The sequence below is a fragment of the Stenella coeruleoalba genome (genome assembly GCF_951394435.1).
Source record: "Stenella coeruleoalba genome assembly, chromosome: 10".
In the NCBI taxonomy this organism is placed as follows: domain Eukaryota; kingdom Metazoa; phylum Chordata; class Mammalia; order Artiodactyla; family Delphinidae; genus Stenella; species Stenella coeruleoalba.
The window spans coordinates 1,616,359-1,630,472 of record NC_137156.1 but is presented as its reverse complement, the minus strand read 5'-3'; the positions used below and the strand labels follow the sequence as shown (position 1 = coordinate 1,630,472).

The 14,114-nt window shown below is 44.9% G+C and overlaps 1 long non-coding RNA gene across 2 annotated transcripts in view; it reads right to left on the bottom strand.

Annotated features, from left to right (window-relative positions):
• Window positions 1-14,114, bottom strand: part of LOC307192603 — a 140,282-nt gene that overhangs the window by 56,518 nt on the left and 69,650 nt on the right. Inside the window, exon 5 of one of the 2 annotated variants that reach the window (XR_013830142.1) lies at window positions 1,392-1,460. This is a non-coding gene — a long non-coding RNA (uncharacterized lncRNA). Of the gene's footprint in view, window positions 1-919; window positions 1,461-14,114 lie in introns of those variants that run through there. The other variant, XR_013830143.1, reaches the window with a different exon arrangement.

The following is a 14,114-nucleotide window of genomic DNA, read 5'->3' as shown; positions in this document are numbered from 1 at the left end:
CCTGGGGCCCAGAGGTCTGCTCGCCCGCATAGGGGACGCAAGCTTCCTGTGATGCCCACCCGATGGTTCAGAAGTTCCCTCGAGTGTCTCACGAAACACAGGGCCACTGTGGTCACAACTCCAGGACACCACTTACAATGGGTGTCCTTGGGGGACAAAATGGGAATGAACGTGTTGAACATTGGTCACATGTCCTGAAATACCCAGAACACTTGAATTTTAAACTGGACACCTCATTGCCTTGGCAAGTTTCTCGAAATGTCAGGGTCACAGGTCCTGTGTTTTGGAGGATAAACACACACACACATACACACTCACAAGATGTGAGCACAGCAGGTGGAGGGGAAGGTGGCTGCAAAAGTGTGAGAAGCGGCCCCGTGAAGCGTCACCGCTCACCCATCGCTGTTGCCTGTCCTCCCCGTCCTTGCTCTCTGTACACAGGGGTTCTAACAGGCACAACACTCTGGCTTAGTTCTTGACTCGCAAGTCTCAGAAAACGTGGTGGCTCCCAATAAACTGGAAGTCCCCCCGCCAAAGGCGGGCACACAGCGGGGCACAAAGCAGACGATCAACAAGTAATTTTTTATTTGACTTGACTGTGCTCCCCCTTCCTTTTATTATCCTCGGTTGCATATGCTGAAGGTCTCCTTCCTGCAGAATTAATCTATTCTTAAGGAAAATACAGTTTCTAACAGCATTAAAAACTTCTATCTCCCACCATCTTCTCTTTCTCTCTCAGCCCCTCTAGTGGGCAGCTGCAATCATGCTTCCCTCTCCAGGTGCGTCCAGTCGTGCACCCGGCCTCTCAGGTGAGGCCCTCCCTTTAAACCTGTTCAGCCTAAACTCAGCAATGAGTCACTTATCTGCACATATATCCGCACATATATCCTCAACTCCTTTGTTTCTTTCTGGTGCGGTCATGCTTCCTTAACAAAAACACAGTCTCACTCTCAAGGAACTTAATTCTACTGCACTCACCTCATACTCTTCCCGTACCATCCACCAACCATGATCCTTGGTATTTACCCAAAGAAGCTGAAAACTTATGTCCACACAAAAACTTGCACACGGAAGTTTATAGCAGCTTTACTCATAATTGCAAAAATTTGCCAAAAATCAAGATGCCCTTCAGCAGGTGACTGCATAAATAAACTGTGGTTCATCCGGACAATGGAATATTATTCAGCAGTAAAAAGTAGTGAGCTATCAAGCCACGAAAAGACATTGAAAAACCCCAAATGCGTATTACTGAGTGAAAGTCGCCAATCCGAAAAGGCTATCTACCGTATTTTCCAGCTCTGTGACATTCTGGAAAAGGCAGAACTATGGAGACTGTTTCAGAAAAGACGTCTTCCCTCCTTTTTTAAGGTAATTCCCTTCGTGGCCCTTACCCTTCTCCTCAGGAATGTCCCACTGTTGTACCTTCGATCTCTTTCTCTCCACTCTTCCTACCCTTCGGCCTGAAAGAAAAACACACAAAAAGAAAATACATACACAAAACACCCTCTTGACTCTGGGCTCCCTCAAGCCCCTTCCCGTCTCCTCTGCCCTGCGGGCTCTCCGAGCTCTATGCAGACACCCCAAGTGGCTGTCACTACATCCTCACCTCCCACGTACTCCTCAACCAGCGTCAACTAACACTTGCCCTTTGCCCTCTCAAGTCAATGTTTTCTCAAAAATGAGAAATCTGACTTCCTCACTTAATCCCCAAGCCAGTCCAATGCCCCTCACATAGTGGGTTCAATAAATATTTGTTGAAAAAACATCCCGAATGATTTCCTAATTTCCAGCGAAGACCGCCTTTTGTCACTAGGCCTTGTGGACTACTGAAGCCCCGCCACCCCTGCCCTGTAGATAGATGGAGTCTCCTCTCCATCCTCAGCCTGAGACGGTCTTTCAGAGCACATGTCAGGTGCGGTGGATGGACTTCGCTCTGGCTTCCTGGACCGCCACCTCCTGACATCCACGTTCACGTTCACCCTGTCCAAGTGTGGGCGGGGCCGTGTAGTGACTCCGCCACAGTGTGGAACCTCCGCCCGTCTGCGCTGCAGCCCTGCACCCGTGCTGACTCAGAAGGCGCGAGGGGCCTTGAATCCCACAGGCCCAGGAGGCGATCCCGCCAGCAGCCTGAGGCATCCGAAGCCTCCAGGTGAGAGCCCAGCCCAGCGGTACCCTGACTGCGTCCTGGGAGACCCCGGCACAGGACCCAGCTGAGCCGTGCCCAGACCCCTCCCCACGGAAACCGTGACGTGATGAATGTGCGTTGTCTCCCGCTGCTGACTCTGTGGTCATTCGATGCGCAGCGCAGACCACGTAAGAGGCCGGCCACAGCACTCCCTGCTCACACCCGCAGGGGCCTCCGTCTCGTTCAGAATAAACCCCAAAGTCCTGTCTGTGGCCAGGGGCTCTTGTAGCCTGGCTCCTACACCTGTAAGATCCGCCTCCGCCCCCTCCCCCTTGCTCATCCCATAGCTATACGGGTCTTCCTGCTGTTCCATTCCTGCCTTTACCCTCTGTTTCCCCTGCCTGGAACATTCCACCTCCAGATCTTCCTGTGATTCGCTCCTTCACTTCATTCAGAACTGCACTCAAACACAGCTCCTCAAGGGAGCCTCCCCAGGCCCCAGTCCCAACTCCAGCCCTTATCAGTACCTGAAATTATATACCATACGTAGATTCAGATATGGGTAGCTGGCAGAAATTACCTTGAAACAAAAACAGTGACCCTGTCACTACAAGGCAAACAGCTGTCAGTCTTATTGGCAATGATACAAATTTGAGCTACCTAGTAAAAATCAGACTTTAGGAAATCTTATATCTACCCCCATGAGCAGCTTACCAATGCCTTAAGACTTTTTGATGAGTTTGGTGGTGATACTGATACTTTGATATTGTAAGTGAAACACGTCAACATTTGGAAAATGTAAAAAACTCCATGAACCATAATTTTCAAAGTGATCAATAATGATATTACAAAATCATGAATGGGTAACATAAAGACAGGCATATAGACCAATGAAACAGAATAGAGAGCCCAGAAATAAACCCTCACATACATGGTCAACTGACCTTCCACAAGGGTACCAAGACCATTCAACTGGGGAAAGGAGTCTTTTCAACAAATAGTGCTGGGAAAACTGGACATCCACGTGCAAAACCTGGACCCTTACCTTATACATATACAAAAATTAACTCAAAATCCATAAAAAACCTAAATGTATGGGGCTTCCCTGGTGGCGCAGTGGTTGAGAGTCCGCCTGCCGATGCAGGGGACACGGGTTCGTGCCCCGGTCCGGGAAGATCCCACATGCCGTGGAGCGACTGGGCCCGTGAGCCATGGTCGCTGAGCCTGCGTGTCCGGAGCCTGTGCTCTGCAACAGGAGAGGCCACAACAGTGAGAGGCCCGTGTACAGCCAAAAAAAAAAAAACCTAAATGTAGGACCTAAAGCTATAAAACTCTTAGAAGAAACCATAGGGGAAGAGTTTCATGACATTGGTTTGGCAAGGACTTCCTGAACACGATACCAAAACCACAGGCCACAAAAGTAAAAATAGACAAATTGGACTATATAAAAAATAAAAACTTCTGTGCATCAAAAGACACCATCAACCGAGCGAAAAGGAAACCTATGAGAGAAAATATTTACAAATCATATAAATGAGAAGGGGTTAATATGAAGATAAAAACTCCTGCAACTCAACAACAAAAAACCAAATAACTTGATTAAAAAATGGGCAAAGAAGAAGATATAGAAACAGCCAAAAAGTACATGAAAAGATGTTCAACATTACTAATCATTAGAGCAACGAAAATCAAAACCACAAAGAGATATTACTTCACACCTGTTAAGATGGTTACTATTAAAAAAAAAAAAAAAGGAAAAGCAGCATTGGCAAGGATGTAGAGAAACTGGAACCCCCGTGCTCTGTTGGTGGTGGGGTTGTAAAATGGTGCAGCCCCTGTGAAAAACAGTAAGGCATTACATTAGATGAAAAATAGAATTAACCTATGATCCAGTAATTCCACTTCTGGGTATCCATCCAAAAGAATTGAGAGCAGGGTCTCCAACAGATATGTGCACACCCATGTGCATTGCAACACTATTCTCAACTGTCAGGAGGCAGAAGCAACCAAAGTGTCCACTGATGGATAATAGATAAACAAAATGTGGTCTATACATACAATGGAATATTGTTCAGCCTTAAAAAGTCAGGAAACTATGACACCTGCTACAACATGGAGGAACCTTGAGGACATGATGCTCAGTGAAATAAGCCAGGCACAAAAGGACAAACACTGCATGATTCCACCCATACGAGCCATCAAATTCAGACGCAGACGGTAGAATGGTGGCTGCCATGGGTTATGGGAGGAGCAAATGGGAAACTGGTTTTTAATGGGTACAGAGTTTCAGTTCTGCAAGGTGAAAAGTTCAGGAAATTGGTTGCACAACAATGTGATTATACTTAATGTTACTGAACTGTATGTACACTTAAAAATGGTTAAGATGGTAAATTTCATGTTATACTTTTTTATCACAGAAAAAAATTTTTAGTTAAAAATTTCTGTGCGTCAGAGGACACAAGCAACGGAGTGAAAAGGCAGCCCACAGAATGGGAGAGAATATTTGTGAAGCATCTATCTGATAAGAGGTTAACATCCAGAGTATACAAAGACTCCTACAGCTCAACAACAAAAAGCAAATGACCCGATTTTAAAATGAGGAAAGGATTCGAATAGACATTTCCTAAGAAGATAAACAAAAGGCCAATAAGCACACGAAAAGATGGTCCACTAGTCGTTAGGGAAACGCACGTCTACACCGCAGTGAGCGATCACCTCACACTCACTAGAATGGCTACTGAGATGACAATTTTATGTGTCAGCTAGAATGGTCCAGGGGCGCCCAGACATTTGGTCAAACATGATTCTGGGTGTGTCTGTGAGGGTGTTTCTGGTGAGATTAACATTTGAATAGAAGGTTGAGTCAAAAGGATTGTCCTCCCTAAAGTGAGTGGAACTCACCCGGTTGAGTTGACAGCCCAAATAGACCTGACGGCCTTGAGCTGAGACAGAATATCTCCCTAACTTCTGACTCAGACTTTAACATCAGCTCTTCCTGGGTCTGGATCCTGCTGGCCTTAGGACTGGGGTAAAGCCATCACTTCTCCTGGAGTTCAGTCCTGCTGACTGAAGACCTGGGGATTTAGCAAACTGCGAGATCATGTGAGCAAATTCCTTACAATAAATAAAAATAAGTATGTATAAATTCAAACATAAACATAAATAAATATTTATGTTTGTATGGACACACACACACACACACACATCCTATTGGTTTTCTTTTTCTGGAGAATGGAGAGCCTTGACTAATACGGTTATCAAAAACAAAAGCTAACAAGCGTTGGTGAGGATGTAGAGAAATTGGAACCCTTGTACACGCTTGGTAAGAATGTAAGATGGTACAGCTGCTATGGAAAACAGTTCCTCAAAAAATTAAAAATAGAATTACCATACAATCCAGCAATTCCACTTTTGATAATATGACCAAAAGAATTGAAAGCAGAGTCTCAAAAGGTATTTGTCCCCTCATGTTCACAGCAGTATTCATAATAACAAAAAGGGGCAAGCAATCCAGGCATTCACTGGCAGATTATTAAATAGATAAGCAAGATGTGGTCCATCCATACAATGGAATATTATTCAGCCTTAAAAAGGACGGTAATGCTAGTATCTGTACAACATGGATGGACCTTGAGGACATGATGCTCAGTGAAATGAGCCACAGAAGGACAAATACTGGATGATTCACTTACATAAGGTACCTAAAGTAATCAAATGTTTAGAAATAGAAAGTACAATGGTGGTTGTCCTGGGATGGGGGGCAGGGGAACGGGAAATTATTGTTTAATGGGGGCAGAGTTTCAGGTTTGCAAGATGAAAAGAACCCTGGAGATGGATGGTGTGGTGATTACACAACAAAGCGAATGTCCTTAAAACTACTGAACTGCACATTTAGAAATGGTCAAGATGGTAAATTTTATGTTATGTGTATTTTACCACAATTTAAAATAAACAAATAAATAAAGGTCTTTCATGGGTGAAAAAGACCCATTCAAAGTACCAAATATACCAATGGATTTTACAGTAGCATGGTTCCAAAAGTTCACTGATATCTTTTCAGATTCTACATTACAACTAACTTTTAAAAATTATCATTTAATTTTTAGGAAGACTCAAAGAAGAATAGTTACAATTATCCAAAAGTCTGTGAAAATATTCCTCCTTTTGAAACTACATGTATGTGAGCCCAGATTCTCTCCATACATTTCAATCAAAACACCATATTGCAACAGACTGAATTCAAGGCAAGTAAGAGAATCCAATAGTCTTCTAGCTACCAAGCCAGAAAGGAAGGAGTTTTCCAAAAATGTAAAACAATGCCACTCTACTAATTGTTTTGTTTTGGAAAATACAGCCATTTCCACAAAATTATGGTTTTATGTCAACATGTAACGGGTTTACCATTTTTATTTTTATATGAATTAATAAGTATTTTCAATTTGCTCAGTTTTAATTTCTAATATGGTACATATACGTAGATAAACTATACATAATGATAAGCTCTTTAGGGTCTTCAATAACTTTTAAGAGTGAAAACGAGTACTAGGTCAAAATGTGTGAAAGTACTGGTTCAGACTAATGCAATACAGAGGATAAGACACTAAATCCTCCTTTTCTCCCTCCTCTGCCCTTGAATGATTACAGCTCTACTTAATAGAACTGAGGTAATCACCCTCCGGGGGCCGGAAGTCCGAACCTGGTATCATTGGGTTGGAATCAAAATGTCATCAGGGCTGTACTCCATCCTCCCCCCACCCCAGGCTTTAGGGGAGAGTCTGTTTCTTGCCTCTCGAAGCCTCTGGGGGCTGCCAGCCTCCCCTCGCTGTGGCCACGTCACTCCAGGCTCACCCCCACCTTCACAGGGTCCCCGCTTCTGTCGGTTTGGGAACTCCCATGCCTCTCAGTTATAAGGACCCACGATTAGATCGAACACCACCTGTTGTACTTTATAGGTCAAGCAATCCCATCATAATTATATTCATTTAATCTTCTATGAATTCCAAACAGTGTCAATAAAAATTAATTAGTTCACAGTGTACTTCTGGTTGTTTTTCTAGGCCTTTCTTAATCCACAATAAAGGGATACTAACAAGGGGACAGGTTCTGGCGCCCAAGGACCTGGGTGTGAGTCTCAGCTCCGTCATTTCTCAGCTGCGCCATCAGGAAAGCTAGTCCTTCCTTTGTGCTTCAGCTTCCTCATCTGTAAAACGGGATGATGACAACACTGCCCACCACTGAGGACTGCTGCCAAGGCTGGAAGAGTCGGTCCTTGTAAAGTCCTAGCCCAGTGCCCAGAGGACAGTAAGCATCTCCAAATGCTAGTTGTTGTTGTTATTATTATCTGAATAAGGTTTATAGGAAGAGGTTGGGTATGGCTTAGAAATCAGCTCATGGGAATTGGGATGATGGATGCTGAAGAAGCATCTGTCCAACAAGTCACAGGACCCCGGCCCCTGGGGACCCCTCCAAGCATCACTTTGCATTTCTGCACTAGAAACCATACCTACTTCTCAGAGGTTTCCCTGGCCCTGCAGCCGTGCCCCACACCCCCCAAGGGCACCCGCACATCACTGGGGGCAGCTCTCGACAGTGTCCCAAAGCCGGGGAGGCCGTGAGGGCTCTTCTTCAGCTTCAGGCATAGCCTGTTTCTGAAAATGGATACTATATATTTACAGAGGAGAAATCACGGCATGTTTTCTGTCAATAGCTACATCACTTTTATTCCACTTCTTGTTTCCCCCATTTGGAGTATTTATGAAGTTTTCCATTTGATCCTTTTTTGGGGACAGACAGCTTGTTTGGAAAAAATGGACAGACAACTAAGTAAAATGGATCCCGGGGCTCCAACCCTACAAAGAACATCCTCGGGGTGGGGCCCACCTGCCCAAGGGTGGAAGGAGGCCTCCCCAGTTAGGACTCGGGGAGCCAGACTCAGGGGCACGAGGATGGGACCTGGGGACCCCGTGGAGCAGATGACCAGCCTACTGCCTCTGCTCCCGGCTGGAACGTGTTTCAGTCGTGACGAGCGTGAAGCGCAAAGGCAGTTGGCCAGAAAACAGGATGGAAAACGGGGGTTAGCACAGGCCGTGCGGACCGGCCCCGCTGTGCCTCTCCCGCAGCAATGTGGAAACGGGAGGCTCTTCAGAGCTGTCTCCAGGTCATCTTTAGAGAAGCAGTGAGCAGAAACCAAGCCCCGAGTGTGAGTGGTGAAGGACAGGCCGGGAGCGGACGCCTGGGACGAGGGGAGACCTGCGGCCACCGGGTGGCGACCCCGAGGGCGCTGGTCTGAGGCTCTGCGAGCTGCCGTCCTCTCAGGGCACAGCGACTTTCTGAGCGGAGAACAAATGATTCCTGCTTTTCCCAGGACGATTTTTCAAGCTGGCTTCCTCGCTGGTTTGGAGACCCAACCTGCCCATTTATAACAAGCTAACTTCAGGGCAGAGTGAAAGGCACCAGCCTTGGTGCCCAGCTCCAAACTAGAGCTGCCGCCCCAGGGTCATGGCAAGTGCCCTCCTCAGAGCCCCTTCTGGCTGAAGGCAGCCCTGCATCTCAGCTCCTCAAAGGAAGGTGCCCATTTTGCCCAAGTGCCCGTGTGTCACATCACAGATACTCGTCAGGGACACGGCGCGCTCCTTTCTTTGTTGCTTACTTTTAATCTGTCTGATCTTTAAGGAGAAAACTACCTCTAGACTTGGCTCCCGACCCTGCTACCGCAGAAGGCAGTGGCGGGAGCTCGTGGCCACAAATCCTCCTCCTAAAAAACACCTCCTCGTCTGGCAGCCAGAGAGGCGACCTTTCCAGACAGCTGGGCCAAGGGGGTGAGTCCTTGTTAAGGCCGGGCTCACGTGGGGCTAGAATCAGAACCGGAGGGACAGGGGAGCATCTGCCCTGACCAGCTCCCCACAACGACCAGAGAGTGTCCCCAGAATCGCCATCAGGATGGAGGGCTGGCCAGGATGGCAAACAGGTGCTTCGCCCGTGCTCAGGCGATCTACCAGAAAGCACACTCAGAGCACACAAGTGCTCTTCTTTGTGGGATTCTATTCAAAATCAAATGAGTATTAAAAGTCACAGCAAAGTATTTAGCTCTATTTAGTAACTGGACTATCTATCATGGTAAAGGAAAGGGAATTGGGGGCTAACATACTTCTAAGCATTTCATTCAAGGGAGAAAGATTAGGGAAAACACGTAATGTATCTTAGGAACGGGAACGTCCTGTTATTGTTAGAAACTGCTGGGACCTCATTAGAGCCTATGAAAACATCATGTGTAAGCACTGAAAGGCAATAAATCTTCAACAGCCCGAAGAGAAGGTGGGTAAAGCGGGAAGGGAAGAAAAAGAGGAAGAAAGAGGGAAATGGGCGAATTACCAGCCCTCTGGTGGTTTTTCCCATCAAACCTCGAGCCAGCTTGGGCCACCAACTGGCTTCCCAGAAGGATTGCGTGAATTCAGCTTCCTGATACAGGTTGATACAGTAGGAGACTGTATTAAATACTCTAAAATAATTATCAACAGTTAATAAAATCAGTTTAGGATAGATTTTTTTTTCCTTTTCGGTTTTCATACTGTAACCTCTCTGCAGTCTTGGTTCTTCCTTGGACATGGAAATTCCTTCTCATAAACTTCATCCTGGTACTGAATGTTGAGCCAATTCTGAAGAGCTGATCAGAAATTAAGCAGTAAAAGTTAAAGTTGCTCACTTTGGACTAACTAAACATTGTCCCTGGAGCCACTGTTATTGGCACACAGCCAAGGAGCATCTTCCAGGCCAAATGCCTTTACAAGATTACAGAGACTGTGCAGCTCATCTATTCTCTTGTGGAATTGAAAAATGCTCACAGATAATAAGTAATAGTGCTCTTTTTGAAAAAAAAAGAATTGCAGCTTCAGCAGTGAGCTATGTGAAAAACAGACAGGGAGAACCTGCGGACTAATCACATCAACAAAAATTTATCAATTGAGAAAGGAATCTCTTGATAAATACAGAGCGTAGGATACTCTATATCCAATAAATAATACCCTTTGCTCTATAAAAGAGATTAGTTGTCTCTTCAACTGGCCAATCTGTTTTATGATAAAAATTCAATATCTGAGCAGCCTTTATATATGGAGAGGAAAAGAAGCTCACCATCATTTGTACTTCGTTCTCCACTGACTCTTTTTTAAACACTTAACACTTCTCTAAATATTTTAGACCCTCGTCATATACCTAACTTAAATAAAAAGCTAAATTATTAAATTTCTATTAAATATAAAGTTATGAAGTTAACAAATTTGACTCAACATTTAAACAAATGATCGGTAACAAAAATTAATCAGACTCGTCCGAAGATTTAATAGGTATAAGTCTTTCTGATGCTCTAAGCACGTCAAGGGGACACCATATTACAATGAATATAAAACAGATCAGTGCACTTACACCCAAGCTAGTTTACTAAAGGTTTAACTCTATGGATTTAAATTTGCTTTTCTATTTTTATTCTTACTTGTATTCTAATTTCTTTCTGGAGTACAATTTTCACTCATCTTAAAAAAAAAAAGCTAGGGTCACCTTCTCAGACTAGCCGTGATTGCAGATGTGAGTTTTGAGAACAAAGACAAGATTTAGGCAGCTTCCAAGGAAATTGCAGCAAAGTCACTTACCCAGGTCCCTTGCTATAGCCGTGCTTGGTCCATTACTTCAGAAATTCTCCTGATCATTGGTTTTGGAAATTTTGGTGTGTTTTCATTTTTATGACCTTCATATTTTATCATCAATATCAAAATGGTGCTTATCCGGTATGTCTTGTCTGTATTGTATCTGGTACAAGTTCAGTTTTTTGGCTCTTGTTCTAAGTAAGATTCGGTCTTACTTAGATCTAAAGCCTTTGGTTGATCTGGGTCCCTGAAACGTTGTAACACTTCTTTCTCATCAACCATTAAAATCCATAATATTGACATGGAGACACCAGCAGAAACCCCTTAGCCATTCTTCATCTTCCTTTGTGTACAGGAGGCTGGGAAGGCACAGTTCTGACGGCATTTTCCTCACCTTTAGGGTCCAAGATCCCCTCACCTCCTCTGTCTGCCTTCATGTGTAGACGATTAAATATGCACAACATGGCAACGAGTGAGCAGAATGTGCCTCAAAGAAATCGAGGAGCCCAAAACAGTGGCTTCCTTTGGACAGAGTTCGCTTTAAGCTTGACTTTGAGTTTACTGCTTAACGCTGAGCACTACCTGCTGACTACTGAGAAGCTTTGTGACCACCTGTCTCATCATATCGGCGTGGCAGTTCTCTAAGAGTGGTCCCTGGGAGGTTGGGAGAAATTCAAATTCTCCGGCTCTGTCCCAGACCAACTGAACAAGAAACTCTGAGAGCACGGCCCCATATCTGTGTTCTCACAAGTCCGCTTGCGTCCTGGGTGATCAATGCCCACGCACGTTTGATGACTACTGTAGCGTCACCAGCGAGTGCTTTACTCAGTCTTCCATTTCCTTGCACCTGCTATAGTGAGATGTGCCCCGAATGTTAAGATTGCTAACCTGTGAGGATGGAATCAGCAGGAATGATCGCTTCCTGGAACAGTTTTGTCCTGCTCGGAAATAACCAACTCTGAGAAGTGTTCCGTAGATGTAGTAAGATGAAGACAGAGACACGCTCAATCAGGTCAGAGGGCTGGGAGGCAGCTGAGAAAACAACCATCAAAACTTAAATCAAGGAGAGGGAGTCTTAAAACGGGGAGATTGTGTAGAGATAGGGAAAGCGGGATGAGAAACAAGAGAACATACTGGTCTCTGCCCATCCCCCAGATCCCGACACAGAGCTCCTAAATCCCTTGGCACTTCCTGGGTGGCAGGAGCATCACTTGTTCTAAGGAGGCCAATCCTGGTGGCTCCCAGATGGCTGCAGGGTGCGGCTGCTCTCCAGAAAGGCCCAACCATGATGAGATGCTTGAACTTTCAGTCCCATCCCCCAGGCTCCAGGGAGGGGAGGGGCTGGAGACGGATGGATCATATCCTACGTCTACTTAAACATAACTCCAGACATTTGTGTCCATCAGTGTGGAGGACCAGAAGCCCTAAATGACTCAGCCCCCTTTCAAAAAAAGAAAAATAAAGGAAGTCTGGATAAATATGAACCAAAAGAAAGTAACAATTTTATGAATCAGCATTTGGCAATAAAGTGAGAAGTCTGTCTCACTTTGACGCCCGGAACCATGAGTTTCCAGTTTCAAAGTGAAACACTGGAAAGGAAGCAAGATCCAAACCAGCCTTCACCCTGAGTCTATGCACTGAACTCTGTGACCTTCCATTTCCACTGGAGAGCTCCATGGTGGCAGGAAAAACAGGAAGTGAAGGCTTCAGCCCACCCAAGGCAGGAAAACACTACATACAGGTGGGGTCCAGAATGTCCACAGCCTCAGAATCCGGGTCAGTGGGAACAGGCCCAGTTCGGAGACGGGGAGTGAGGAGCGAGCCTGTCTGGGGAACCCATGACCGCATTCCCGCTGACAGGGGCTTGCAGACGACACACACTACGTCTGTGGTTTGGAAAAACACAGACAATTTAACTCACACTCATCCCAAGTCGGTCATACTCCCAGGCAACCGACAGCAGAAATCTCTTATATCCTCAAAAGAGGCCCAATCTCAATCCCTCTCACAGAATTCCAACAGATAGTTTCAGGAGCATAAACAGGAAGAAAACAGGGTGCCATGAGTAAGCAGCAGCAGAACACGCAAACCCACATCCACACACACTCACACACGCGGCTACGCACATGCGCACACACACACACGCACTCACACTCACACTCACACACCCGCACACACTGTGGATTGGGTTTTTCTGAAAGCAGCCGCCAGGCCAGAACTTGGAATACAGATGTTTTTAGGATCAGTAACTGTGAAGGGGATGGAAAAAAAGCATGATTGAGCAGAAGGAAAGTTGAATTCAGTGTAGCTCCGACACAACCCTGTCAACCCAGCAGAAAGCACCAGTGAGAATACTGTCCATCAGAGTCATCCTGCACCAGGCTTGACACCCTCACGCAGCTTCCAGATCCAGGCTGCTGTGGGCAGGGCACGGCACAGGCGAGGCGGCACTTTGCAGATGGAGGCTGCCTGCTGATCTCGTGCCTCCACACAGCTGGGCATCAACTCTTCCCTTGAAGAAGAATATGGTGGCATATCTCTGTGTCATAGAGATAGATAGGTAGGTAGATAGATAGATAATAGGTGGATAGATAGATAGATAGGTACAGAGACATATACCCACCCAGAATAGCCCAGGTAAAGATTTTAAACATACAAATTATCAAAAAATAAAAAATAAGTATTTTAATCTTTTAATAACTTTTTTAATCTTTTAGAGCTTTTAAAATGACCAAGCATGTTTATAAACAGAATCAAATTTAAAGCAGAACTTTTAGAAATGAAAATTATAATAATAATTAAGTTTCAAAAGTCATTAGACAAGTTAAACAGCAGATTAAGCACAACCAAACAAAAAACTATGAAACCAGAAGGTAGATATGAAGAAAGTATTCAAAATGCAACCCAGAGACACAAAGAGATGTAAGAGAGAATGAAACGTTGTAATTTATGTTTAATTAGAGTTTAGTAGGAGATAAGGGATATAAATGGGGAAGAAGCAATATTCAAAAGAGACCTAAACATTTATCCAAGGAAGACATACAGATGGCCAAGAGGCACATGAAAAGATGCTCAACATCACTAATTATTAGAGAAATGCAAATCAAAACTACAATGAGGTATCACCTCACACCAGTCAGAATGGCCATCATCAAAAAAATCTACAAACGATAAATGCTGGAGAGGGTGTGGACAAAAGGGAACCCTCTTGCACTGTTGGTGGGAATGTAAACTGATACAGCCACTATGGAGAAGAGTATGGAAGTTCCTTAAAAAACTAAAAATAGAACCACCATATGACCCAGCAATCCCACTACTGGGCATAGACCCTGAGAAAACCATAATTCAAA